Source organism: Schistocerca serialis, chromosome 4 (genome assembly GCF_023864345.2).
Source record: "Schistocerca serialis cubense isolate TAMUIC-IGC-003099 chromosome 4, iqSchSeri2.2, whole genome shotgun sequence".
Lineage (NCBI taxonomy): Eukaryota > Metazoa > Arthropoda > Insecta > Orthoptera > Acrididae > Schistocerca > Schistocerca serialis.
Window position 1 is genome coordinate 280,187,119 of NC_064641.1, and position 26,955 is coordinate 280,214,073.

Consider the following 26,955-nt stretch of genomic DNA (forward strand, 5'->3'; position numbering starts at 1 on the left):
AAAAAAAATGTATTCCTGAAGTGTCATTAAAGATACTTTTTTTCACTTGTACTAATTTTATTCTAAATGCAGTCCAATCTTTGACTTAGAGCCTAAAATCCTTCAACATGTAGTGCAGAACGATGAAGGATCCCTTGTACGTTTGTTGTTCTGAAGAAATACACAGTTTTGCTTAACAGATGTTCACTTATGTCATTTTCTTGTGAAATGTTATTTGTTCCACTTGTACTCTCCGCCTGTCGTTGTGAATACGGTCACATGTGGAAATACGTGATAATAGAAGCAAATCGTTCCAGTAAAAATGATTCCACAGACAAGCAGTTTGCTAACTAATGTGATTATCTGGTTGCGAAAGGCCACTGATTTCAGTATGCGATATGATGTGAATGTGTGGTTAAGAAATGCCACTGATTTTAGTATGAAGTATAATTCCAATTACTACACATGTATTTTAGTTATAAACTTTTATATTAATTCCCCATGTAATTAGACTCAATTTCTCCCTGAACCCTCGTCCAACATGGGGGCCTGTGGTACTTGAACGACGGGGCAACGATTCGTTATGCTGTGATGTTGGACGACATCTATGCCAATATGGTGTCAAGTAGGACCTGTAACGCAGCCACCAAGATCAGAAGACATCGGTTCTTTTCTGTCTGGGTTCGACTCAAAAGTGATGCGCACAGCAATTCTATTGATACAGTCGAATAACTGGAGCAGAGGTATTTGCTGTCTTATTAAACTTTAAGAGATAATCGGTGGTGATCTAAAGGATGTCCCACATGCTGCAGAGACGGGTGCGGTATTCCACCCAAGTTCCAGAACGACATGTTGAACACCTCCTTCAACAATTTCGAACATACACAGAATTTAAAATGCAAGGCGCTGAAGTAGAACTGCGTTCTTGTTAAAAATGGGCTAAGGGTGAAATCCGAATGCAGTTAGATACGAAATTCATAAAGGTGTTTGGTTTTCGAATAGTACAATATTTCATTATACTATTTGGCAAATGGATCTTTCTCATCCATTATCTGTGGAAATGATGTAACGAATGCGTCTTAAAAAGTAATGCCTTCGTATATTTTGTTCAGTTCTCAATATCCGCTGCGACATTACATGTCGTGCATATTACTCTGTCGAATTTATCGCTTCGCTGACACAACTTGCAACCCTCTACCCTTAGACTGCTTCGAATTGTGACGTGTAACACGGCGATGTATAACGTAGCTATGTTGGTGAGTGAGAAACAGTGCACTGTCATCGAGTTCATAACCGCAGAAAGTGTACCTCCCATAGAAATCCATAGAAGTATGAAAGCTGTGTAGTGTTATGATTGTATCGACATCATTAACGTGCGACGCGCTACGGTCACAGGTTAGAATCCTGTCTCGGGCATGGATGTGTGTGATGTCCTTAGGTTAGTTAGGTTTAAGTAGTTCTAAGTTCTATGGGATTGATGACCCCAGAAGTTAAGTCCCATAGTGCTCAGAGCCATTTGAACCATTTTTTTGAATGTGCAACGATGGGTTGTTCGTGTTCTTAATGAGGGAAACGATTGTGCTAACTTCAACGTGTGTGACAGGGCGCGGATTGGACGACCGCTCACGGCATCTGACGAGACTCATCGGAATCGGGTTGATGAACCCAACAGAGAAAGTTGTTTGATAACATAGGTGCAGTTCTTAGGTATTCAAAGTGTGGCCTATCGCGAGAGCGTGTACAGGCCATCACTGCAGAACTGCGGTACAGAAACCTGTGTGCGAGGTGGGTGCCTGGAATGCTCAATCCTGACATGAAACAGAGGGGGTCTGATAAATGTCAATAAATTATTTAGAGGTTCGGCCGTGAGGGTGATGGGTTCGCTTATAGCATTGTGACAGCTGATGAAAGCCGCGTTCATCATTTTTACCACGGAAACAACAGAGTAGCATGGAGTTCCGCCGAGATAACCTCACTGACGCCAAAAAATTTGAAGACCATGCAATAAGCAGGCAAAGTGATGGTGCTAGTGTCCTGGGAAAAAAAAGGTGTGGTGCATATGGAATTCATAAACATAGGCACCACCATAAACTCAGAAAGGTGCTGCCAGACTCTCAGAAAACTGAAAGCATGAATTCGAGTTCATGCACTCGTGGAGCACCCTGTCCTTCAGCGTGCATGACAACGTGAGACTAGACGCGAGTGCTGCGACATCTGCAACAGTCCGACGCTTTTGATCACTGTCGTCGATTATCCTCCCTACAGTACCGACTTGGCCCCATCCGATTCTCATCTGCCTCCAAAACGTAAGAACACCTTCGAGGACTTCACTTTGATAGTAATGAAGCGATGCAAGCATAGGTGAGGTTGTGGCAGTGTCAACAGACTGCCCTCTCTTTAAGGTAAATATGCTATTTTGAGAAAGAAATATGTGGACATGAAGATTAAAAATGTAGAATGTTAATGACGTTTGTCTTATTTAATAAGCTTTAAGAGGCTCTAAATAAATATTTTGGAGGCCCTACTTTTCAGCAGGCTCTGGTACTTTTATCGTCATTTACCTCCACCCTTGTCTGCTTTGGTTTTAATTACAATATATCTAATAAAAGGAATGAGGAGATATTCCGGAGAATCGTCGAAGTAAAGAACGCAAGGAAACCACAAACAAGGAGAGACAGGATAATAGATCATGTGTTAAGACATCAGGGAATAACCTATGTGATAACAGAGGGAGCTATAGAAGGTGAGAAACTGTAGGAGAGGCAGAGATTTGTATACACCCAACAAATAACTGATTATGTAGGGTGCAGGGGCCACTCAGAACTGAAGAGATTAGCGCAGGAGAGGAATTCGTGGCGTCTAGCATCAGACCTGTCAGAAGATTTATGACCCTTCCAAAAAAGTTAATGTACTAACGACACCTATTTTTAGTTGCAAGTCTGCCATGTATCGTTCCTACCATTCATTTCCACTTTCATTCTCGTTATATCTAGCGTTGAGAGAAAAAATCGATAGGTAGGTTAAGTAAGTCAGACAGCGTAGGAAATCTACAAAAACAGTCGGCAGTCTGTCTTGGTAACAGCTGTGGCCGTTGTCAAGTTGCATAGCAGAAGCGTGGTAACTACCAGGTAACACACAGTGTAGCAATAACGGACGCTATGATTGAAGAGGCACTGCCTACATCTGCTAATACTTGTGATGTTTCAGAAGAGGAAAAAGAACTATAGAGGGGATATGTCTAACATCTTTCTGTCCAATCTTTTACTATTTCCACAATGGTGAAGAGAAGCTTTTCGAGCTGTAGCGCAATAAGTGGTGGAGTGGGGTTTGGGGTGGAGGTTGCGCGAACAGATTTTGCTTACCACCGTATATATTGTAGCATGAAACATATAACAACATCAACACAAAACCTTTAAAATGAGAAGATGGCTCTGAGCACTATGGGACTCAACTGCCGAGGTCATTAGTCCCCTAGAACTTAGAACTAGTTAAACCTAACTAACCTAAGGACATCACAAACATCCATGCCCGAGGCAGGATTCGAACCTGGGACCGTAGCGGTCTTGCGGTTCCAGACTGCAGCGCCTTTAACCGCACGGCCACTTCGGCCGGCTAAAAATGAGAAGAAAAAACAATGTTCTGCCAGGAATGTTTCTCATTAAAAATGGGTACTGCAAAATATTAATAATTCATAAACATATCCTAAACGGATCCTAATATTGCTACACAACTATTTTACTCGGCCTAGGTGACATTGCAAGTGGGCAACAATAAAGAAACAAATCTCAGAATTTCACCTTGCAATGGCTTTACATTTGGGCACAATGAATCATAATCTATGACTAAATCTAGCAACTGCTCCAAAATGTGATACAGTCAGAATCAACCTCCACTGAGCACACAACCTATGCTACAGAAAACACAAACGCACAGAACTACGTTATACAACCGAAGATAAATAGCACAACACAGAAAAACTTATGCGTATATACAATGAATCACGAATTCTACGTGGGGACAACAGTAGCAATTAAAAAAAAAACATTCGCAATACAGATATTCACTTAACACAATATATAAAGGCTCCACTGTGTTTGGAAAAAACCATGACAGGCATCAGCTACATTCACAACGTCCGGAACCTGACACACGATCGTTTTCACTGACAACATCTAACAGCCACCCTCAAAATAGATGTGGCCACAAATGTACCATGTCTGGTGCTCTGCATAATTTTGCTGTAGCTTGCTCCCCACTCTTCCTCGTCTCTGACTGTGGGCACCCATCTTCTTCTGAACAGTAAGTAAAGGCACAATCTAACCCTCGAAGTAGACAAAGTATGTGTACACCTTCGCAGTTTCCTGCATAGACCACTGCGACTCTGCAAAGAGGCTGCGTGACTCCACGGCATTCAACGTCCTAAACTCTCTTCCTCACTTGCTGTCTGTCATCTAACTCCTCTCTCTTCCATACGTGTAGCGACTCCGATACAGCACTCAACGTTCCAGTCTCTCTTGCACAATTTCTGGCAGTCAGCCAACTCTTCATTCAGTAAGGCATATGACATCTCTGGCAGGTAAATGCTCCATGCACCTTGGCACTTTTCTCAGTTTTCCTGTCTCTTTTACTCGACTTCTGGCCATCAACCGGCTTCTCTCTCCGCCATGCCAGTAAGACTTCTGAAACAATACTCAATGTTCCAGACTCTCTCGCTCAAATGCTGGTTGTCAGCCAGCTCCTCACTCCGCCATACCGGCAAAACCTGTGGCACAACACTGAACGTTCCAGTTTCTCTTGCTCAATTGTTGGCCTCCAGCCAACTCCTCACTCTGCCATACCTGCGGCATCTCCAGCAGATAAGTATTGCGAACACCTTGGCACTGTTATCAGTGTTTCTGCCTCTCTTGCTCGACTGCTGGCCATCAAGTGACTCCTCTCTTTGCCCTTCCTGTAGCACCTCTGGCCGCCAAATGCTGCCAGCACCTTGGCCAGATGGTTCAAATGGCTCTAAGCACTATGGGACTTAACATCTGAGGTCATCAGTCCCCTAGAAGTTAGAACTACTTAAACCTAACTTACCTAAGGACATCACACACATCCATGCCCGAGGCAGGATTCGAACCTGCGACCGCAGCAGCAGCGTGGTTCCGGACTGAAGCGCATAGAACCGCACGGCCACAGCGGCCGGCACTTTGGCCAGCCACCCCTATACAAGAGAGGTCCGCCCGTCTCGAAGCCGCCCAGGTTCTTGTCCGCGGCCACGACAGTGGCCTCTGGTGGTGGCACAAGACTATGTCTGCTCCCACTTTTCCCTGCAAGTCCGTCTTTATTCAGATGGTTCCGGGACCTAGGCTGTTCAATTTAGAAACTGCAGTCCAAACAGCTTTCAGCAGTCTAAATTTATTTTATTTTATTTGAAGGTGGTGTAATGTAGTGCCGAAACTAATTTCTCGAATAAAATAAAATAAGAATTGGAAATTTAGACAGCTGAAAGGTGTTTTGATTCAACATTCTCCCACTCCTCGCTCCTGCCTGCATTGCACGGTGAGTCCTTGGCCTGTGCATAATCAAGTCCTTGGCATCGCTCCACAACTTGTAAACGCTGCCCCAGTGACCAGCGGTGCTGGATAATTCGATGACGTCTGTTTAGCCTGGTATCTTAGATTAGTTCCTCGGACGTCAGTGGTCCTGCTGCAGCTCACACGCTGCAAAACGCGATCTGGATGGGTTTCTGACGTCAGAACAATGCTGTAGCGGCCGGTTGGACGTGTGGGAAGAGAAACGTCCAGCAAAATGCAGTATCACGTGATACAATGGATGTGCACAAACCTTACGGTTGAAGAGATGCATCTCCCAGATTTTTGTCACTGTTCCGTGTTAGAAATAACATCAGAGCCACCAAGTGAGTAAGTGTGCTTCATAATGTAACGGATGATCCACAAAATCCAGAATAAAAGCAGATGCGCAAGTAGTGCAGACACTCGACAGTTGTATAATCCCCATAAATAGCCGCAAAATTTTTAAGAAACTTGTTTTAAAGACTTTTCTAAAGTAATGGAAATACCATTATTTTGATTTGCATAGAATACTGAAGCACTTTCGGAAGTGAATAGGATGACCTACCTATACTTCACCAAATTACTGTGGTGGAGTCTGAACTGATAAGCTGCAGTGTGAATTCAGACTACTTGTACTTATTTATGACGGTGATATTCTGCTGTGAAAGAATTTCTGTATCTATTCCCAGTGCCCTTTCCACCTAGCTGTTGATAAACTGAAAACTAGACCACAGGATAAATGTAATATACCGTATTAGCAATGGATGCATGAAACAATCTGATTTAGAGACAACTAACAAGCAACTACACATAATTATGCCATAAAAGCTTTATGAATATGTATGATTTAAGTCGTTTGGCAGTGGTCGGTTCATTACGTTAATTCATAAACTGGGAATAATGGGGATATATGCAAATATTTTTATATGTGGTAACTTAAATTGTACAAAAATCAGTGTGTAGGTTGCTTTTCCTTTGTATCAAACAGTCTTCCCACAAGCAATGAACTTTGTGGCCTGATTTTGTCTGCAAGGCCACACATGGACCACAAAATGAACGATGCCTGGCAATATATGTAGACTCCCTGTTCTGTGTCCATGTATCCAAACTTCAACACCTGACCTGCTGCACGGGGCCAAATAAGCATTATTGGCTCGCAACTGCCACATGTGTAGCCAACGGCCTTGCTGCAGTGGTAACACTAGCTCCTGTCAGATCGCCGAAGGCAAGTGCTGTCAGGCTGGGCTTGCAGATGGGTGACCATTCTGTCTGGTGAGAGCTGTAGGCAAGTGGGGTGCACTCAGCCCTTGTGAGGCAAACTGAAGTGCTAGTTGATTGCGAAGTAGCAGCCCCAGTCTCATAATCTGACATACGGCCGGGAGAGACGTGTGCTGACCACATGCCCCTCCATATCCGCATCCAGTAGGCTGAGTATGACAGGGCGGCCAGCCAGTACCATTGGGCCTTCGTGGCCTGTTCGGGTGGAGTTTAGCTTAGATTTTTCATTGCCACATATACTTATACTACCGAACCTAAAACGTATGACTTGGAATAGTTAATTATTAGTCCCCAAATAGCGTAATACTGATGTAATGTGTTTCAGTAGACCACCCTCAGTCAAGAATAGAAACATCGGCACTTACACCGTTACGCCCTGTGTTCTCCATACAGTATAAGTATATACAGGCTGTCTCAATCCATTTGGGTATAATTGAAAGAATAGATAGTGAGTCCACAACCGATTATATTGGACAGGGAACTAATGGTCGGAAACGCATGTTTATTGAGCTATGGACATACACAGCGTGCACAACATAACACCAATGTAGCTAATAGTAATTGTTTAAAACGTCTATTGCAGGTTTCAGTGTATCTATTGCAACGAGAATGAAGTTCAGCTGCACTCCACGAACTTCCCGGGTGTCTGTTGTGCACTGTACATTGGAACAGGCAGCAGGTGATGAACAGCATATATCTCTGATCAGCAGGCATACTTTACACAACTTAGCTCAAGACATGTGTGTCACCTGATGAATTCATGCGTTGCACTGACCCTTTGACTTGTGCTGCATGAACACCACTACCCCTGATGTCAGCTGTCTCTTGCATCAGACACCTTGACGCATCGTCTGAAACGGAACGTTACTCGTCGCTAGAGTTTGGGGGACACGCTTTCAGTGTACAGAGTGGCATGATGCAGTGCCTGTAAAGCATCATGAATGTACAGAGAACGCCTTTCTGACAGGTGCCATCGTAACTGGAAGAAGTTTATCTCCATGCATATCAGATCACGAGAGATGGCGGTCATTCACATCACAGAGATCTTGCCAAGGTTCCCGTCAGAAACATGAACAAACACTACACTTTCAGGCCGTAGTGTTGGATCGTATGGCTGACCACCCAGAAACAAGCCCCATCAACTTTCGCATGAAATGCACACTTCAAACGATACAGTGTGGAGGGTACTGGTGAAACAGGTGTTACACTCCTGTCGTACAGAACGTGTGTGAGCAGTGGGACCAACGCTTGTGAGCCCCACATTCATGTCCTTCAATGGATTATTTACTGCAGTGCTGTAGCGCCGAACTTCGTCTAGTTTCCATTATTCACAGATGAGGCTTCATTCACCCACGATGGAGTTTTCAGCAACAGCCATATCTGTGAAAACAATCACTACGCCACCCACATCACTGGACACCAACGATTCTCTGTCGGCATGTGGGTGGACAATACCCAAGATTACCAAACAGGACATTATTTGCTGCTTCTCCGTTTTAATGGTCGATTCTATCTGGCGTTTCTGCAATACTTGCTGACACAGTTCCTACACAGTGTACCTCCTGTTGCGCATGAAAGGATGTGGTTTCAACATGACGGTGCACCAGAACAATTGGAGCAACATGTACCCCCATCGTTGGACTGGAAGCGGAAGTCCCTTCCCACGACGACCACCATCCCTGGTTCTCACACCTCTGGGCGTTGTATGAAACACCCATAGAGACGGATGAAAATCTACTTGTCTGATGGTAGAACAGACAGCAGGGGTCACCAGGGACCTTTGAGAAAGAATGGTAGAATTTCGTATGCTATCACCATGTGTGCACTGAGACGTGATCGTCACTTTCAGCACTTACTAGGAGCTACGTTGTTGTTATGCAGTGTATGTTGTGTACGTCCATAATAAGATAAATACGAATTTCCGACCGCTGGTTCCCTGTTGCAATGAAATCGGTTGTGGACTCTCTATTACCTGTTTCAGTTTGACCCCAAATGTTTAGGACACCATATATATGGTTGCTGGCGAGGCCATTTACCACTTCTTCATAGTGACCAAGGATTTCTCGACTGTGCACTCGTAGATGACGCTGCTGCAAGCCCAAGGAAAACCCTGATATTAATCTATTTAGAAAGTAAACTGATTCAGTAGACAACGATTATAGTAAGTAACACCTAATATCGAAGATACAGAGAGTAGGAGATACCAAAGATTAGAATAAAGTGGGAACGGATAAAGGGCGACGCCTAATCAGTGGATTACTTATTCCATTTCTAAGAAAGAAGATTATGGATGTGTGCTACATAACTGCAAAAATAACACTTTGATTAGGAGTCAATCAACAAAGAAATATCGAGCAATTAATTGCGTTAACGTCCTAGAAAAATAAAATATATGTGATTCTAGAAAGAGGAGTTTATTTATCTTTAAAAGTTAGTGTGACTCCAATATTATGAAATGAGATCTTCAAATGATATATCAATAATGAAAAAAGGTTTTCGCGAATAAGAGTTTCAACTCAGTGCCACATGACGAACTATCGTCGTGGGGCCTTCACTATAACACACACTTATAAGTGTTGTACTTCCACGCATTTCAAGCGAAGGAGCCAAAGGAACAAGGCGACGGTCTCAATGGGACCATAACTTCCTGGCCCGTTCCGTTATATGACTGTGAGTGCAAAGTTAGTCCTTCGTGTACTGTAAATAAAATTTCAGACATGGCAATAACAAGATGATTTACATGGCACTAAGGATGCTGTTGAACATGACTTGTGAAAATTTTTCCTGAATCTGCTGGAAACTCATTACAGACGTAATTGCTGCACTTTGCCCACATTAGTAGATTTCTGAAAAGACTTGCTAGAATAAAGATCAACTTAGGTACTGACTTGTGTATATGAATATCATTAGTAGCATCTTGAGTGTGGCTAAGTATTTCTACTACGAAAAACTGATTGAAAAATGATAATCTAAGATAGGTTACATAGAATTCGATTTACGCACGTCCAAAAATCGTCAATTGTTTAAGCTAAAAAAAGTGAAACTGAGTTACTACTTTTTATATATTATGAAAATGAATGTAAGTAGGTATGAAAGTAAGATTATTCAACATCTTCTCCCAAGCGATTTTAACTGACCTTCGTAAACATATCAATTTCTATTTTTAAGTATGCACTGTGGGATTAAGAACCACTTACTTCTCGAAGGGGCACGGCTGGAAGTAAAAGAGTAGTGTAATTAACTCCATGCAAATACCCAGCTTATATTAATCCAGTACTCAAGACTGAGAGCCTTAGCTACTTCCTGCCAACTTGACACATAGTTTCAAACCTTTATCAAGCTTTTTGTCGCTCACACACCTCAAAAAACAATGAAAGGAAATATTCATTGCATACTACATTTTCGCTGTTCGTGCTGTAAAACTCCACATCAGGCGTGACGTTATAATTTATTATTTCTTCGCTACTAACTTCTACCGAAACACAACTCGCAGACAGTATCCACATACACCACTGAATGTAGCTGAAACATGATAGCATTATACAACGCATAGTTCAAGAAATATGATGTCATAAAAGATGAGGCGTTTGAAAACTAGGTTTTCTTAAAACGGATCCACAACATCTCATACTATACTCATCCACTCTTTGATAATGAGAGCACTTAGCGACTTCCAACAGACTTTAAATACAATTTCAAAACTTATAACCTTTTTCTGGTTTACAAATACTTAACACATTAACTCATTTGTAGAATAATCAATAGTTTGAAACTGTTTTAAACAGGGGAGTACGGCTCTTTAACGAATCGTAGATTTACTGCTTACTTACTATCTGGAAAGTAGAATTGTGGGATTAAAAACCACCTATTTCGTACAGAGATTGGAATAAAATGGGGTAATACTGACAGATAACTCAGTGAAAGCCAGAGAAATTTCTACAGAATTAAACACATGACTTACTATTTGTATAAAAATATTGTGGAAACACGTTTGTCCACTATCACAAGAGGAGGGGGTGTCGATGACAAGTAGTGACGTAAAAATGTTCAAGAATGACTTGTTGGAACTTATTTCATGTATTTAGTTGACTTGCTATAATTTTAGAAGCATGGAGTGGTATTTCTCTCTTCCTTATTATGTTCATTGTGTCAATCAAGTCGCAAGAATGAGTACTGTAGTGAGGCAAACACTTTATCAACATGTTTCACTACCTAAGATGTTCGCCCCCCCGGTAGCAGAATCGTCAGCGTGACGGATTGTCAATCCTCTGGGCCCGGGCTCGATTCCCGGTTGGGTCGGGGAATTTTCTCTGCCCAGGGACTGGGTGTTGTGCTGTCCTCATCATCATCCTATCATCCTCATCTACTGCAGGTCGCCGAAGTGGCGTCAAACTGAAAGATCGGCACCTGGTGAACGGCCTGCCCGACGGGGGGCCCTAGCAATACGATTAAATAAATAAATAAATTACCTAAGATCAAGTCTCAGAATCAGTCACATACCTGCACAAAATATGTCACATATGTGTATGTTCAACATCTCCTTCTACATCCCTGGTACGGTTTCAGCATAAATTGGTATACATATCACTTACTATCTGGATATCAATACTGGGTGGGGGGGGGGGAGGGGTACAAAACACAAGTAGCACTTGAGGAATGCCAGACAGAGCCTATGGAGGGGAGGAAGAGGCGCTGAGAGAGTGGAGAGTGGGGCGTTAGGAGATTAACAGGGAGAGGGGGAAGGATACGGATATATAGAGGGGAAGGAGAAGACAGACAATTGAAGGTAGAGGAGGAGAAGGACATATAAGGGGGAGGAGGAGGTGGGAGAGAGAGGAAGGAGAAAGAATGAAATAGGAGGAAGAGAGAGATGGGCAGAGGAGGAGGAGGAGATGCACAGAAACAGGGATGGGATTAGGAGATGGACAGAAGGAGAGGCGAGGAGCAGAACGACAGATAAATGGGGAGAAGGCGATGGACACAGTGAGGGGGGAGAGGTGGATGAACAGAGAGAGGGGAGGAAGAGATGGATTAACAGGAGATTGGAGTAAAAAGACGCTGGAGCAACGCCAGGTATCAGCTAGTGTTACATGTATACATGTATCATTCATGTGGTTCGCAAACCCTGTAAAAATTTGACTACTCTGCATCATATAGATGGTTTCCATTTCTTACCATTCCGTCATTGAAAGTTTCATATGAATTGATACCATCCTGCATTCACCCGTCAACTTCTGCCTTATAATGTCTTCTATTGTCCTTCCAAGTATAGTGCGTATTGTATCAAACAACTTGAGTAATCCGTTTGGCATTATATAATATTAATCTGTTCGTCAACGGTTTGCCCTGTATAGCCGCCTCTGGCACGCCTTAGCAGGTGTCCCATCAACCTCTCCTTCCCTTCCATCCCATTATTAATCTTGTGGTACTTATTGCATGATTTAACGACTTTTTATCGTAGCACCATGTTTCAGATTTTACCAGTGTATTTGTTCTCTTAATCTGTTAACGAAAGCATTTTACTACTGCAACAAACTCTGGTTCGGTTCTGATTATATCTTCGCTTCGAACACCTTGCTACATTCTTCCACTTAATTCTCAGTTTTTTGGTGTGTATATTGTGGGACATGTTGTTAACCATTATCCTGTTTGGTTTCACACAGCTCGCCGTGTCTCCTCTTCTGTGCCAACCTCTTCATCTCAGAGTAGCACTTGCACGCAACGTCCGTGGTTACATGATGCATGTATTCCAGCCTATGTCTTCCCTCACATGTTTCGCCTTCTAGGCTCCCTCTTGTACCATAAAGGTTATACCCTGAATCAGACCATTTCTCCAATAACTTTATACTTTATGCTCTATGTCGTACACATATTCCTTTCCTCTCAATTTTTGCGGGGTACTTCTCCATTCCTAATACTTCTTTCTTGGTCTTTCGTTCTTATTGGGCCCACATGGTTTTTATACATAGCGTATAATCGTCGTCTTTCCCGTATCGTCCCCTACGCTCCTCGGAGTATGAGACCTCATCATCATCACCATTTTACATTGTCTAATGTTTTTTCTGATGGACCTGGTTTGATTTTTCTTATGTCATGCTTCCATTACCAAGCACTAGGTCAGAACTGCTTCTCTGGTGCCTTTACCTTTCCTAAAGCCAAACGTCGCCTCTAACAGATCGTCAGTTGTTTTTTCCATTCTTCCGTACGTTATGTTTGTCAGAAACTTGGATGTATGAGCAGGAAATATGATTGTTAGATAGCTTTTGCCCTTATCCTCCCGTGATTTCTTCGGGGTTAACTGGCTGTCGTTTACCCGGAATTCTGGTGGAATATTTCCAGTTCATAGATTCTACACACCACCTTGAATAGTCGTTTGGTTGTCATTCTCCCCATGATTTAAGGAATTTTGCAAGGGAAGCCCTCCGCCCTATTTGAACGCAAGTTTTCCAATGCCCTATTAAACTCTTGACCCTAATACTTATTACACTATTTCTTCCATATCGACTCCTATCTCTTCTTATATCACGTCATCAGACATTTCCTCCCCCTCGTTCACACCAGTGATGCACTCTCTCTGCATATCAACTCTATACTCTGCGTTTAACAGCTGAATTCCTTTGGAACTCTTATTGTTGATGCCTTCGCGTTTAATTGAACCATTTGTTTTTAATTTTCTATTTGCTGAATCTGTCCATCTATCAATGGAAGTACTTCTTCTGTTACCCAAGCCAAGGTTTCTTTGCAGTGACCACAGCTATATTTGTCTCTCTGACTTTTGTGATTGCCCTTTCTTTCTCCAACTGGAATGCTTGCTGCGGTATTCGCTATCGTAGCATCTACAGAATTCGACATCTTCAAACGAATCTTATTATTCCTAAGTACCTCAGAGTCCACTGCTTTGCTTATAGATTCTTTCGGACAATTAACTGAAACTTGAGCTCAGTTCTTCAGTTCTTTACCGAACTGTGATCTGAATTTACATCTGCTCCCCAGTATGCCTCGCTGTCCGTTGTCTGATTTCGGATTCAAACTGAAATTCTCCCTTGGGGGTCGTTTCCAACCATACTTTCTCCTCTTGCAGTTTTTAGTGACTTGTTAGTGAAATTTAAGGCAGTACTCAATTGTACGTTCTCCATTTCTTTCCTAATACCGAGCCCATAATCCCCGGCAACGCTATCTTGAATACTCTGTACTAGTACAGCATTCCAAAACGCCACGATTATTATAATATCATATCGCTTTACAAACTGATTTGTCCGTTCACTGCGCTCATGTGTATTCCCTGTTTCAACCAACGCGTGTGCCATCGACACTATACCTCAGCTATTGGTTTTGGTGATGGTTTTCCTATATCTGATGAGAACAACCCAAACACTGAATTGTTTGTAGTAACTCTCTGGTCTAACTTTCTACTCATAAGGGATTCTACTCCAGTTACAGCATTTTTTACCGCTGTTTGATATCATCCTGTATTCGTTTGACCACTAACCCTTACGTTCTAACTGTTTCACCCCTGTGACTTCTACTATATATAGACTGAGGCTTTACATTTCCCTTTTCAGATTTTCTAGGTTCCCTACTACATTCACACTTCTAACATTTTTCGCTCCGATTCGTTCAGTTACCCCTTCTTTGAATACTCAGTCAGTTTCTCAGTAATGCCCTTGGCCTTCCCCCTCCTTGGCAGCAACTACGTGAGATACGAATGTGTGAATAATCTGGAATTTTATGCCAATGACGATATCGTTGTAGCAATTGAACATTTGCAGGTGATTTATCTTGTGGATGCATGTTTTTTTGTATCTTTAAGCAGCTGTTTCCATTGCCTTCTACATCAGTAGGCCTTCCTCATCACTGTTTCCACTGCCTACTCCTCTATCCATGTTGACAAGGCTATTGGCATAATGAGGGATTCTCCTCATACTGGACGTCTTCGGCCTCCATTGGCAATGACTTCAAAATTAAAGCAATGGCTGGAATGGAAACCAGGACCAAAGGCGTTTTGTTTACCTAAGACAATACATCTTTTTTTCATCTTTTTTTATACACGAAACAATATCTCCGGATCGGAAATTTTCTTATTTAATAGCTGTCATTTATGTAATGTTATTAATTTAAGTTTAAGTTCTTTTTAACTGAAAATTAAATATTTAGTTCGTCCACAGACCCCGGGGGTTCGATCGATACCAACCGACCGCCGTCTCATCGTGTGTCACAGGCGTCGTTAGACGCGGTGTAGAGTGGCCGTTTCCGTGACCTGGAGCCGCTACTCGGTCTAGCAGCCTCTGAATCGGCTTCACGAGGCTGAGTGCACCCCTCTTCAGTCCTCCCACTAAGGAGATATCTCTGTAAATACAGGGAATCTAACTCGGACGCCCCACATGGCAGTCAGCTGCACTGAGCACCTATTCACGAATGCGGAAGATAATTAAATGATAAGGAAAGATTTTCATCTCATCACTCTAAACAAAAAAAAAAAAAATTAAAGTTCCTTTTGGTGACTGTATGTTCAATCACTCTTAAAATTTAAAGTAATCCCCTTTTCTTCGAAAATCGCTTTTGTTTCTGATTTTCCTTGTCCTAAAAAGGACACTTACGTTTCCTTTTTTTCTTTTCTTTTTTCTTTTTTTTTTAAATGTAACGAAATTTGATGCTGTCCCGAAATTCAATCACTTGACCACTCTCTTTCGTTGTAGAATTTATTTCTTATTGTGGCACCATTCTTTTAAAAACCATAATGCATTTACTGAAAGTAAATTTTGTAATTTGGGTACGTTGTTACCGTCTTCTCAGGTTGTAAATTACCTCTTTTTCGTTCCGTATTCATACTCGTTCTTCCTTATCTTGTAATAGGTTTGGAATTTTGATTCAAGTTGTGCTTCACATCACTTTCCTTATGTATCCGCTTGATTGCTCTTGACCATAGAATTCTAAGTCTCTGAAGTTTCTTTACTCCTTCACAATTATGCTCATTAGCATTCGGCAAAGGAGATGTTCCCCTGCTATGTCTTCAACCTCACTTTCACGTTGATCTGAACACGAATTGCAAGGTGTTGAGGTTCCGTTTTGTTACATGCTGTGCCACTTTCGATTCCTTTTGCAGTAATTTTCCTCTGACTCTTCGCCAAAAACTTCACATTGAAACTGTCTAGGAGCTCTACAAACGTTTTCCTTGGGAAGAGTTTCCAGGTCTTCATAACGAAGTTACGAAAGTGATATCGATAAAGATGAAACTAAATATGTCACGATTACGTAGCAACGTCAGTGACGAGAATCTGATAAACTACCTGCACCTGTTAGTGTGCCGACAGTTCACGCCAGATATCAACTTCATTGTGTTTTTAGCGAACCAAAATCACTTAGATAATGAAGAAAATCTGTTGTCTTTCTGATATATAATGTTGAGAATTGTAGTCACGGCACTGTCGATAGAAACGTGACCGATAATAATTTGTTTTCCACTCACGTGTAGTTGATATAATTTATTTCATTCCTAACGGTATGATCTAGAACTATGTTTTGCCTCTTTTGCTGTATCTCAACTGAAATGTAAAAATATTACATGGAACAATGCGTATTGCGCGATATTACTAGTATAATGCAGCTGCAAACTCAAATTCAATTTATTTGTATTTTTTATTGTGTCTTGTACCGAGCACGTCATGCCACATAGCTAAAGTTTTCAAAATTTCCTAGTAGAGGTTAACACGAAACCAGCCACATGCAAGCCGCTCTGTGTTCTGTGCACGACCGCTCTGCAGTCTAAGAGGCTCGTTTGCAGTTCCCGCTCCTAATGGTGGGGGAAACGAGAGATACCACATACTGAAACCGGTTACCCGCCAAATAAATTTTGTCGCACTTAAGACTGTTTATAAAACATTTTTAAAGCATTTTAGCTAGGCTACTAATTGCTTCCACAAGAAATGCTTTAAAAACTACTAGAGGCTATATCTCTGGTGGAATTCAGTTGCTGTGCATGATTTGGACTATCGTGTAATGGCACGTCAAATATTTCTCTAATCCGTTATACTTCATACATTTAGACAAATCATATTGCAGAAGATTCGAAAGTTTCTGTTTTAATTTTTATTTTATTTCCGTTGTAAGAGTACTTGTGTAGTATATGTTGGGTGGTTGGTTTGGGGGATGAGATCAAACAGCCAGGTCGTCGTTCCCTTGTGAGGCTTTGAGAAAATATTATAATCCCCTTTTCCTAGCATGTTTTCTGTACACAACTGATCAATACTTGCATTAGTGATTAATTTTCATTTCATACAGTAATCAAAAGACCTTGAGCATAACACTTGTGATTACTGAAATGGAATTCAGTATTTTTGAAGAATGGTCACCAGTCCCCGCCAATCAAAATGGTCCAAATGCCTCTGAGCACTATGGGACTTAACTTCTGAGGTCATCAGTCCCCTAGAACTTAAAACTATTTAAACCTAAGTAACCTAAGGACATCACACACATCCAAGCCCGAGGCAGGATTCGAACCTGCGACCGTAGCGGTCGCGTGGTTCCAGACTGTAGCGCCTAGAACCGCTCGGCCACCCTGGCCGGCCCCCACCAATCGAGTCATTTCTAATGTTGAAAGGTAGACTCCAGAGTAACAGAAGTAGATCACGTGGATACGTTCTAGTAAAGCCCAAATATTGTTAAGTAATTTGTATTTGATTCTAAAAACTCATATTACGAATACACGGCCCTACAAAAGCAGTGAAGTACCTAGATAACGAAGTCGGACGTCAGCTGAACTTTGCACACGTATATATCTTTGGCAGTTTTAGCTGTTATACGAGGGCTATCCACAAAGTACCTTACGTTTTGGAATTAAAAATAAATAAAGTACTGGAAATTGTTTTATTATATACAGATGAAAGCCACACTTAAATACTACTTTTCTACATAGTTGCCATTTAAATTAAGGCGCTTATCGTAGCGATGGACGAGCTTGGAAATTCCTTCGTCGTAAAATTCGGCCGCCTGCGCCTTCAACCACGTGGTTACCTCTTCTTGAAGCTGTGCGTCGTCTTCAAAACGCTGCATAGCCAACCACTTCTTCATTGCTGGGAATAAGTGGAAGTCGCTCGGTGCCTGGTCGGGACTGTACGGCGGATGAGGAAACAACTCCCACTTAAAAGATTCGAGAACTTCACGAGTGGCATTTGCCGTGTGGGCCCGGGCGTCGCCGTGAATCAGCAAGATCTTTGAGCCCAACTTTCCCCTGCGCTTGTTTTGTATTGCTCTTCTGAGGTTGTGCAGAGTTTGGCAATACCTTTGAGAGTTTATTGTAGTGCCTCTTTCCAGGAAATCCACAAAAATCACACCTTTTCTGTCCCAAAAGAGGTAATCACGTGGTTGAAGGCGCTGGTGGCCGAATTTTACGACGAAGGAATTTCCAAGCTCGTCCATCACTACGATAAGTGCCTTAATTTAAATGGCAACTATGTAGAAAAGTAGTATTTAAGTATGGCTTTCATCTGTATATAATAAAAAGAATTTCCAATACTTTATTTATTTTTAATTCCAAAACGTAATGTACTTTGTGGATAGCCCTCGTATAAATGATTTAGAGTTGCATTACCTAAGACAGGTAAGACAGCAACTAAAGAGCATTAGTGCTGTTTGTGTTAAGTTTGTTACCTGGCCTGGTAGGGTATATAAGGGGCATGAACAGCTTGACGTTCTAAGCGATTACAACATCACTGCAACTAAGAGATTTATACCAAATAAATTAGCAAACGACGTAGCTGATTCCGCTTGGTACACAAACGAGTCAGAACACTGTTGCAGAAAGAACGGAAATAGCATGCCAAAATGAAACGAACATAAAAATCTCCAAGATTGGCGACCTTTTACAGAAGCTCGAAATTTAATGCGGTCATTAATATAAGATGCTGATAATACTTAGCACAACTAAACTTTATCTCGAACCTGTCAGAAAATCGAAAGAGATTCTGGTCGTATTTATGCGGCAAGATAGAGTCAGTGCCTTCTCTGCGCGATAGCAATGGAAACACTTTCGACGACAGTGCTGCGAAAGCAGAGTTACTAAGCACAGACTTTCGAAATATTCCAGAATTCAACTCAAGAACAGCTGACAACATGAGTAATTTAGTAGTGGATATCTTCGGATTAATGAAGCAACTTAAATCACTTAATAAAAGCAAGTCTTCTGGCCGGACTGTATACCAGTTAGGTTCCCTTGAGAGTATGCCGATGAAATAGCTCCATACTTAACAATTATATACGACCGCTTGCTCGACGGAATGTTGCACCGATCACACCAATATTCATGAAAGGTAGTGGGAATAATCAACTAAATTACAGGTCTATGTCATATATGTAGCAGGATTTAGGAACATATATTGTCTTCGAACATTATGAATTACATTATTGACACACAGTTAGCACCAATTTACAAAACATCATTCTCGTGAAACGCAACTTGCTCTTTACACATACGAAATGTGGAGTGCTATTGACATGACATTTCAAATTGATTCTCTATTTCTAATTTTCCAAAAGGCTTTTGACACTGAACCACACAATCGGCTTGTAGTGAATTTGCGTGCTTATGGAATATCGTCTCAGTTATGTTACTGGATTCGTGATTTCCTGTCAGATTGGTCACAGTTCATAGTAACTGATGATAAGAGATCGAGTAAAATAGAAGTGATTTCTGGCGTTCTCGAGGTAGTGTTATAGGCCTTCTGCTGTTCCTTATGTATATTATTATTTAGGAGAATATCTGAGCAGCTATCATAGGTTGTTTGCAACGATGCTGTCGTTTATCGTCCAGTAAACTCATCACAAAATGAAAACAACTTACAAAATGATTTAGAAAAGACATCTGAATGGTGCATAAATTGGCACTTGATCCTAAATAATGAAAAGTGTGGGATTCTCCACATGAGTGCTAAAAGGAATCCATTAAACTCTTGCTAAAAGGAATCCATTGAACTTCGATTACACGATAGATAAATCTTATCTAAATGAAGTAAACTGAACTATATACCAAAGAATTACAATTACGAACAATTTAAATTGGAGATAACGCATAGAAAATGTCATGGGGAAGGAAATCCAAAGACCGTGTCTTATCGGCAGAACACTGAAAAAATGTAACAGATCCACTAAAAGGACTTCCTACACTACGCTCGTCATTCGTCGTTTCGATTATTGCTGGGTGGTCTGGGATCCTTACCAGACAGAATTAACGGATTACTTCGCTAAAGTTCAACGAAGAGCAGCATGTTTTTTATCATCGCGAAATACGGAATAGAGTATCACGGACATGATTTAGGATTTGGAATGGATACCTTTAAAACAAAGGCGTTATCCTCTGCTGTGAAATCTTCTCACGAAACTTCAGTCACCGACTTTCACCTTGGAATGTGAAAATATTTTGTTGACGGCGACCTATATCGGAAAGACGATCATCATAATGAAACAAAGGAAATCAGAGCTCGCGAAAAAATTTATAGGTGTTCGTTTCTTCCGCACGCTGCTTCAGAGTGGAATAATAGAGAATTATTGTGAAGTCTGGAAGATTGACTGATCTGGCCTTGTAACACTAACCAAAACGGCCTTGCTGTGCTGGTATTGTGAACGGCTGAAAGCAAGGGGAAACTACAGCCGTAGTTTTTCCCGAGGGCATGCAGCTTTACTGTATGCTTAAATGATGATGGCGTCCTCTAGGGTAAAAATTTCCAGAGGTAAAGTAGTCCACCATTCGAATGTCCGTGCGGGGACTACTCAGGAGCACTTCGTTATCAGGAGAAAGAAAACTGGCGTTCTACTGATCGGAGCTTAGAATGTCAGATCCCTTAAAGGGGCAGGCAGGTTAGAAAATCTAAAAAGGGAAATGGATACATTAAAGTTAGATATAGCGGGAATTAGTGAAGTTCGGTGGCAGCAGGAACAAGACTTCTGGTCAGATTAATACAGGATTATAAATGCAAAATCAAATAGGGTTAATGCAGGAGTAGGTTTGATGATGAATAAAAAAAAATAGGAGTGCGGTTACGCTACTACAAACAGCATAGTGAACGCATTATTGTGGCCAAGATAGACACGAAGCCCACGATTACTACAGTAGTACAAGTTTATATGCCAACTAGCCCTGCAGGTGACGAAGAAGTTGATGAAAGGTACGATGAGATAAAAGAAATTATTCAGATAGTGAATGGAGATGAAAATTTAGTAGTCATGGGTGACTGGAATTCGATAGTAGGAAGAGGGAGAGAAGGAAACGTAGTAGGTGAATATGGATTGGGGATAAGAAATGAAAGAGGAAGCCGCCTGGTAGAATTTTGCAAAGAGCATAATTTAATCATACCTAACACTTGGTTCAAGAATCATGAAAGAAGGTTGTATACATGGAAGGAGCTGGAGATAGTAGAAGGTTTCAGATAGATTATACAATGGTGAGACAGAGATTTAGGAACCAACTTTTAAATTGTAAGACATTTCCAGGATCGGATGTGGACTCAGACTACAATCCATTTGTTATGAACTGTTGATTAAGACTGAAGAAGTTGCAAAAAGGTGGGAATTTAAGGAGATGGGACCGGGATAAACTGACAAAACCAGAGGTTGTACAGAGTTTCAGGGGGAGCGTAAGGGAACAATTGACAGGAATGGGGGAAAGAAATACAGTAGAAGAAGAATGGGCAGCTTTGAGGGATGAGGTAGTGAAGGCAGCAGAGGATCAAGTAGGTAAAAAGACGAGGGGTAGTTGAAATATTTGGGTAACAGAAGAAATATTGAATTTAATTGATGAAGGGAGAAAATATAAAAATTCAGTAAATGAAACAGGTAAAAGGGAATACAAACGTCTCAAAAATGAGATCAAGAGGAAGTGCGAAATGGCTAAGCAGGGATGGCTAGAGGACAGATGTAAGGATGGAGAGGCTTATCTCGCTTGGGGTAAGCTAGATACTTCCAACAGGAAAATTAAAGAGTCCTAATGAGGAAGGAGAACCACATGTATCAATATCAAGAGCTCAGATGAAAAACCAGTTGTAGGCAAAGAAGGGAAAGCAGGAAGGTGGAGGGAGTATATAGAGGGTCTATACAACGGCGATGTACTTGAGGACAATATTATGGAAATGGAACAGAATGTAGATAAAGATGAAAGGGGAGATTGGATACTGCGTGAAAATTTTGACAAAGCACTTAAAGACCTGAATCGAAAAAAGGCCCCGGCAGTAGACAACATTCCATTAGAACTACTGATAGCCTTGGGAGAGCCAGTCCTTACAAAACTCCACCATCTGGTGAGCAAGTTGTATGAGACATGCGTAATACCCCCAGACTTCAAGAAGAATACAATAATTCCAATCCCAAGGACAGCAGGTGCTGACAGATGTGAAAATTACCGAACTATCAGTTTAATAAATCACGGCTACAAAATACTAACGCGAATTCTTAACAGACGAATGGAAAAACTGGTAGAAGCCGACCTCGTGGAAGATCAGTTTGGATTCCGTAGAAATGTTGGAACACGTGAGGCAATACTGACCCTGACTTATCTTAGAAAATAATTAAGTAAAGGCAAATCTACGTTTCTAGCTTTGGTAGACTTAGAGAAAGCTTTTAACAATGTTGACTAGAATACACTCTTTTAAATTCTGAAGGTGGCAGGGGTAAAATACAGGGAGTGAAAGGCTATTTACAGTTTGTACAGAAACCAGATGGCAGTAATAAGAGTCGAGGGGCATAAAAGGGAAGAAAAATTCGGAGTAGGTGTTCAAATCCACGGAGAAGAAATAAAAACTTTGAGGTTCACCGATGACATTGTAATTCTGTCAGAGACAGCAAAGGACTTGGAAGAGCATTTGAAGGGAATGAACAGTGTCTTGAAAGGAGGATGTAAGATGAATATCAACTAAAGCAAAACGAGACTAATGGAATGTAGTAGAATTAAGTCGGGTGATGCTGAGGGAATTGGATTAGGAAATGAGACACTTAAAGTAGTAAAGGAGTTTTGCTATTTGGGGAGCAAAATAACTGATGATGGTGGAATTAGAGAGGATATAAAATGTAGACTGGCAATGGTAAGGAAATCCTTTCTGTAGAAGAGAAATTTGTTAACATCGAGTATAGATTTAAGCGTCAGTAAGTCGTTTCTGTAAGTATTTGTATGGAGTGTAGCCACGTATGAATGTGAAACATGCACGATAAATATTTTGGACACGAAGACAGTAGAGGTTTCGAAATGTGGCGCTACAGAAGACCGCTGAAGGTTAGATGGGTAGGTCACGTAACTAATGAGGACGTATTGAAAAGAATTGGGGAGAAGAGGAGTTTGTGGCACAGCTTGACTACATGAAGGGATAGGTTGAAAGGACATGTTCTAAGGCGTCAAGGGATCACCTATTTAGTATCTGAGGGTAGCGTGGAGGATAAAAATCGCAAAGGGAGACCAAGAGATGAATACACTACGCAGATTCAGAAGGATGTAGGTTGCAGTAGGTACGGGTAAATGAGGAAGCTTGCACAGGATAGAGCAGCATGGATAGCTGCATCAAACCAGTCTCAGGACTGAAGATCACAACAACATTGTGGAGTTGGTTCTGTGAACCCTCTGCCAGGTATTTAAGTGTTATTTGCAGAGTACCCATGTAGATGTAGGTATAGATTTAAGGACGCAGCGCACTCGTGTGCGATAGTATTTTGTGCTAAAAGAGTTTAAAATAGCTATACTGTGGGTCTCCAAATGGCCGTCAGGTCGAATCAACCATTTTTTTTATGTTTGCGGAGTATTCGGAAGTTTGGGGTGGCCCGATGTAGGAATGCGCCACATTTCAAATGTTTCGAATCTACGTCTACATCTACATGGGCATTCTACAAATTACTTTTAAGTGCCAGGCAGAGGGCTTATCGAACCACCATCACAATTCTCTATTATTTCAATATGGTATAGTGCGCAGAAGGAAACGAACAGCTATATCCTTCCGTACCAGCTCTGATTTCCCTTATTTTATCGTTGTGATCGTGTACCCCCATGTAGGTCGGTGTCAACAAAATATTTTCGCATTCGGAGGGGGAAGTTGGTAACTGTAATTTCGTGAGTGGATTCCGTCGCAACGAAACACGTCTTTCTTTTAATGATGTCCAGCCAAAATCCTGTATCTTGGCAGTGAGACACTCTCCCATATTTCATGATAATACAAAACGTGCTGCCCTACTTTGAACTGTTTCGATATACTCCGTCAGTCCTATCTGGTAACTATCCCACTCCGCGCAGCAGTATTCTCAAAAGAGGACGGACAAGAGTAGTGTAGGCAGTCTCTTTAGCAGACCTGTTACATTTTCTAAGTGTCTTGCCAATCAAACGCAGTCTTTGGTTAGCCTTCTCCACAACATTTTCTGTGTGTTCCTTCCAATTTAAGTTGTTTGTAATTGTAATACCTAGGTATTTAGTTGAATTTACGGCATTTAGATTTGACTGATTTATTGTGTAGCCGAAGTTTAACGGATTACTGTTAGCACTCGTACGGATAACCTCACACTTTTCGTTATTTAATGTCAACTCCCAATGTTCGCACCAATTAGATATCATTTCTAAATCGTTTTTCAATTTGTTTAGCTTTCCTAATGACTTTATTAGTCGATAAACGACAGCGTCATCTGCAAACAGCCTAAGACGGCTGCTCAGATTGCCTCCCAAATCGTTTATATAGATATGGAACAGCAAAGGGCCTATAACACTACCTTGGGGAACGCCAGAGATCACTTCTGTTTTACTGGATAACTTACCGTCGTTTGCTACGAACTAAGTCCTCTCTGACAGGAAGTCACAAATCCAGTCATATAACTGAGACGATATTCCATAAGCACGCAATTTCACTACAGGCCGCCCGCATCTCGTGGTCGTGCGGTAGCGTTCTCGCTTCCCACGCCCGGGTTCCCGGGTTCGATTCCCGGCGGGGTCCGAGATTTTCTCTGCCTCGTGATGGCTGGGTGTTGTGTGCTGTCCTTAGGTTAGTTAGGTTTAAGTAGTTCTAAGTTCTAGGGGACTTATGACCACAGCAGTTGAGTCCCATAGTGCTCAGAGCCATTTGAACCATTTTTTTCACTACAGGCCGCTTTTGTGGTACAGTGTCAAAAGCCTTCCAGAAATTCAGAAGCACGGAATCGATATAAAATTCCTTGTCAATAGCACTCAACACTTAATGCGAACAAAATGCTAGTTGTGTTTCATAAGAACGGTCTTTTCTAAACCGAAGTTGGCTGTGTGTCAATAGACAGTTTTCTTCGAGGTAATTCATTATGTTCGAACACAATATATGTTACAGAATCCTGCTTCATATCGAAGTTAATGATATGGTGCTGTAATGAAGTGGATTACACCTACCATCTTTCTTGAATATTGGTGTGACCTGTGCCACTTTCCAGTCTTTGGGTCCGGATCTTCCGTCGAGCGAACGGTTGTATATGATTGAGCTAATGGTTTTCCCTGCAGTCCATGGCTGATTACCATACAATGCTGTGCTTCAGACTATATTCTCAGAAATTTCTTTCTCAAATTAAGGCCTGTGTTTGATACTGGTAGGCTTCTCTTGGCCAGAAATGCCCTTTCTGATTGTGTTAATCTCTTTTTTGTATTGCACTTGTTCCGTCCATCACGGGATGTTTTGCTGCCTATGTAGTAGAATTCCTTAACTCATCTACTTCGTGATCACCAATTATGATGTTAAGTTTCTGTTATTTCTAATTTCTTTCTTCCTTCTTCGATTTACTCACAGCCTACACATACTGTACTAATTAGACCACTTCATTCACCATACCATGTAATTCTTCTTCACTTTCACTGCGGACAGCAATGTCATCAGCGAAATTTATCATTGTTATCCCTTCACCCCGAATTTCAATCTCACTCTTCAACCTTTGTTTTATTTCTCACATTGATTCTTCGAAATATAGATCGTGCAGCAGGGGCGAAAGACTGCATCTCTGTCTTAAACACTTTTTTATCCGTGGTCTTCGTTCTTGGTCCTCCACTTGTATTATTTCCTCTTGGTTCTTGTACATAGTGTATATTATCTGCCTTTTCATGTAGCTCACCCCTTAATTTTCTCTGGACTTCGTAGACCAGGCACCATGTTACAAAATGAGGCAGGAAGTATACATAATGTTGTTGTTGTTGTGGTCTTCAGTCCTGAGACTGCTTTGATGCAGCTCTCCATGCTACTCTATCCTGTGCAAGCTTCTTCATCTCCCAGTACCTACTGCAACCTACATCCTTCTGAATCTGTTTAATGTATTCATCTCTTGGTCTCCCTCTACGATTTTTATCCTCCACGCTGCCCTCCAATACTAAATTGGTGATCCCTTGATGCCTCAGAACATGTCCTACCAACCGACCCCTTCTTCTAATTAAGTTGTGCCACAAACTTCTCTTATCCCCAATCCTATTGAATACCTCCTCATTAGTTATATGATCTACCCATCTAATCTTCAGCATTCTTCTGTAGCACCACATCTCGAAAGCTTCTATTCTCTTCTTGTCCAAACTAGATATCGTCCATGTTTCACTTCCATACATGGCTACACTCCATACAAATACTTCCAGAAGCGACTTCCTAACACTTAAATCAATTCTCGATGTTAACAAATTTCTCTTCTTCAGAAACGCTTTCCTTGCCATTGCCAGTCTACATTTTATATCCTCTCTACTTCGACCATCATCAGTTATTTAGCTCCCCAAATAGCACGACTCCTTTACTACTTTAAGTGTCTCATTTCCTAATCTAATTCCCTCAGCATCACCCGAGTTAATTCGACTACATTCCATTACCCTCGTTTTGCATTTGTTGATGTTCATCTTATACCCTCCTTTCATGACACTGTCCATTCCGTTCAACTGCTCTTCCAAGTCTTTTGCTGTCTCTGACAGAATTACAATGTCATCGGCGAACCTCAAAGTTTTTATTTCTTCTCCATGGATTTTAATTCCTACTACGAATTTTTCTTTTGTTTCCTTCACTGCTTGCTCAATATACAGATTGAATAACATCGGGGATAGGCTACAAACCTGTCTCACTCCCTTCCCAACCACTCCTTCCCTATCGTGCCCCTCGACTCTTATAACTGCCATCTGCTTTCTGTACAAATTGTAAATAGCCTT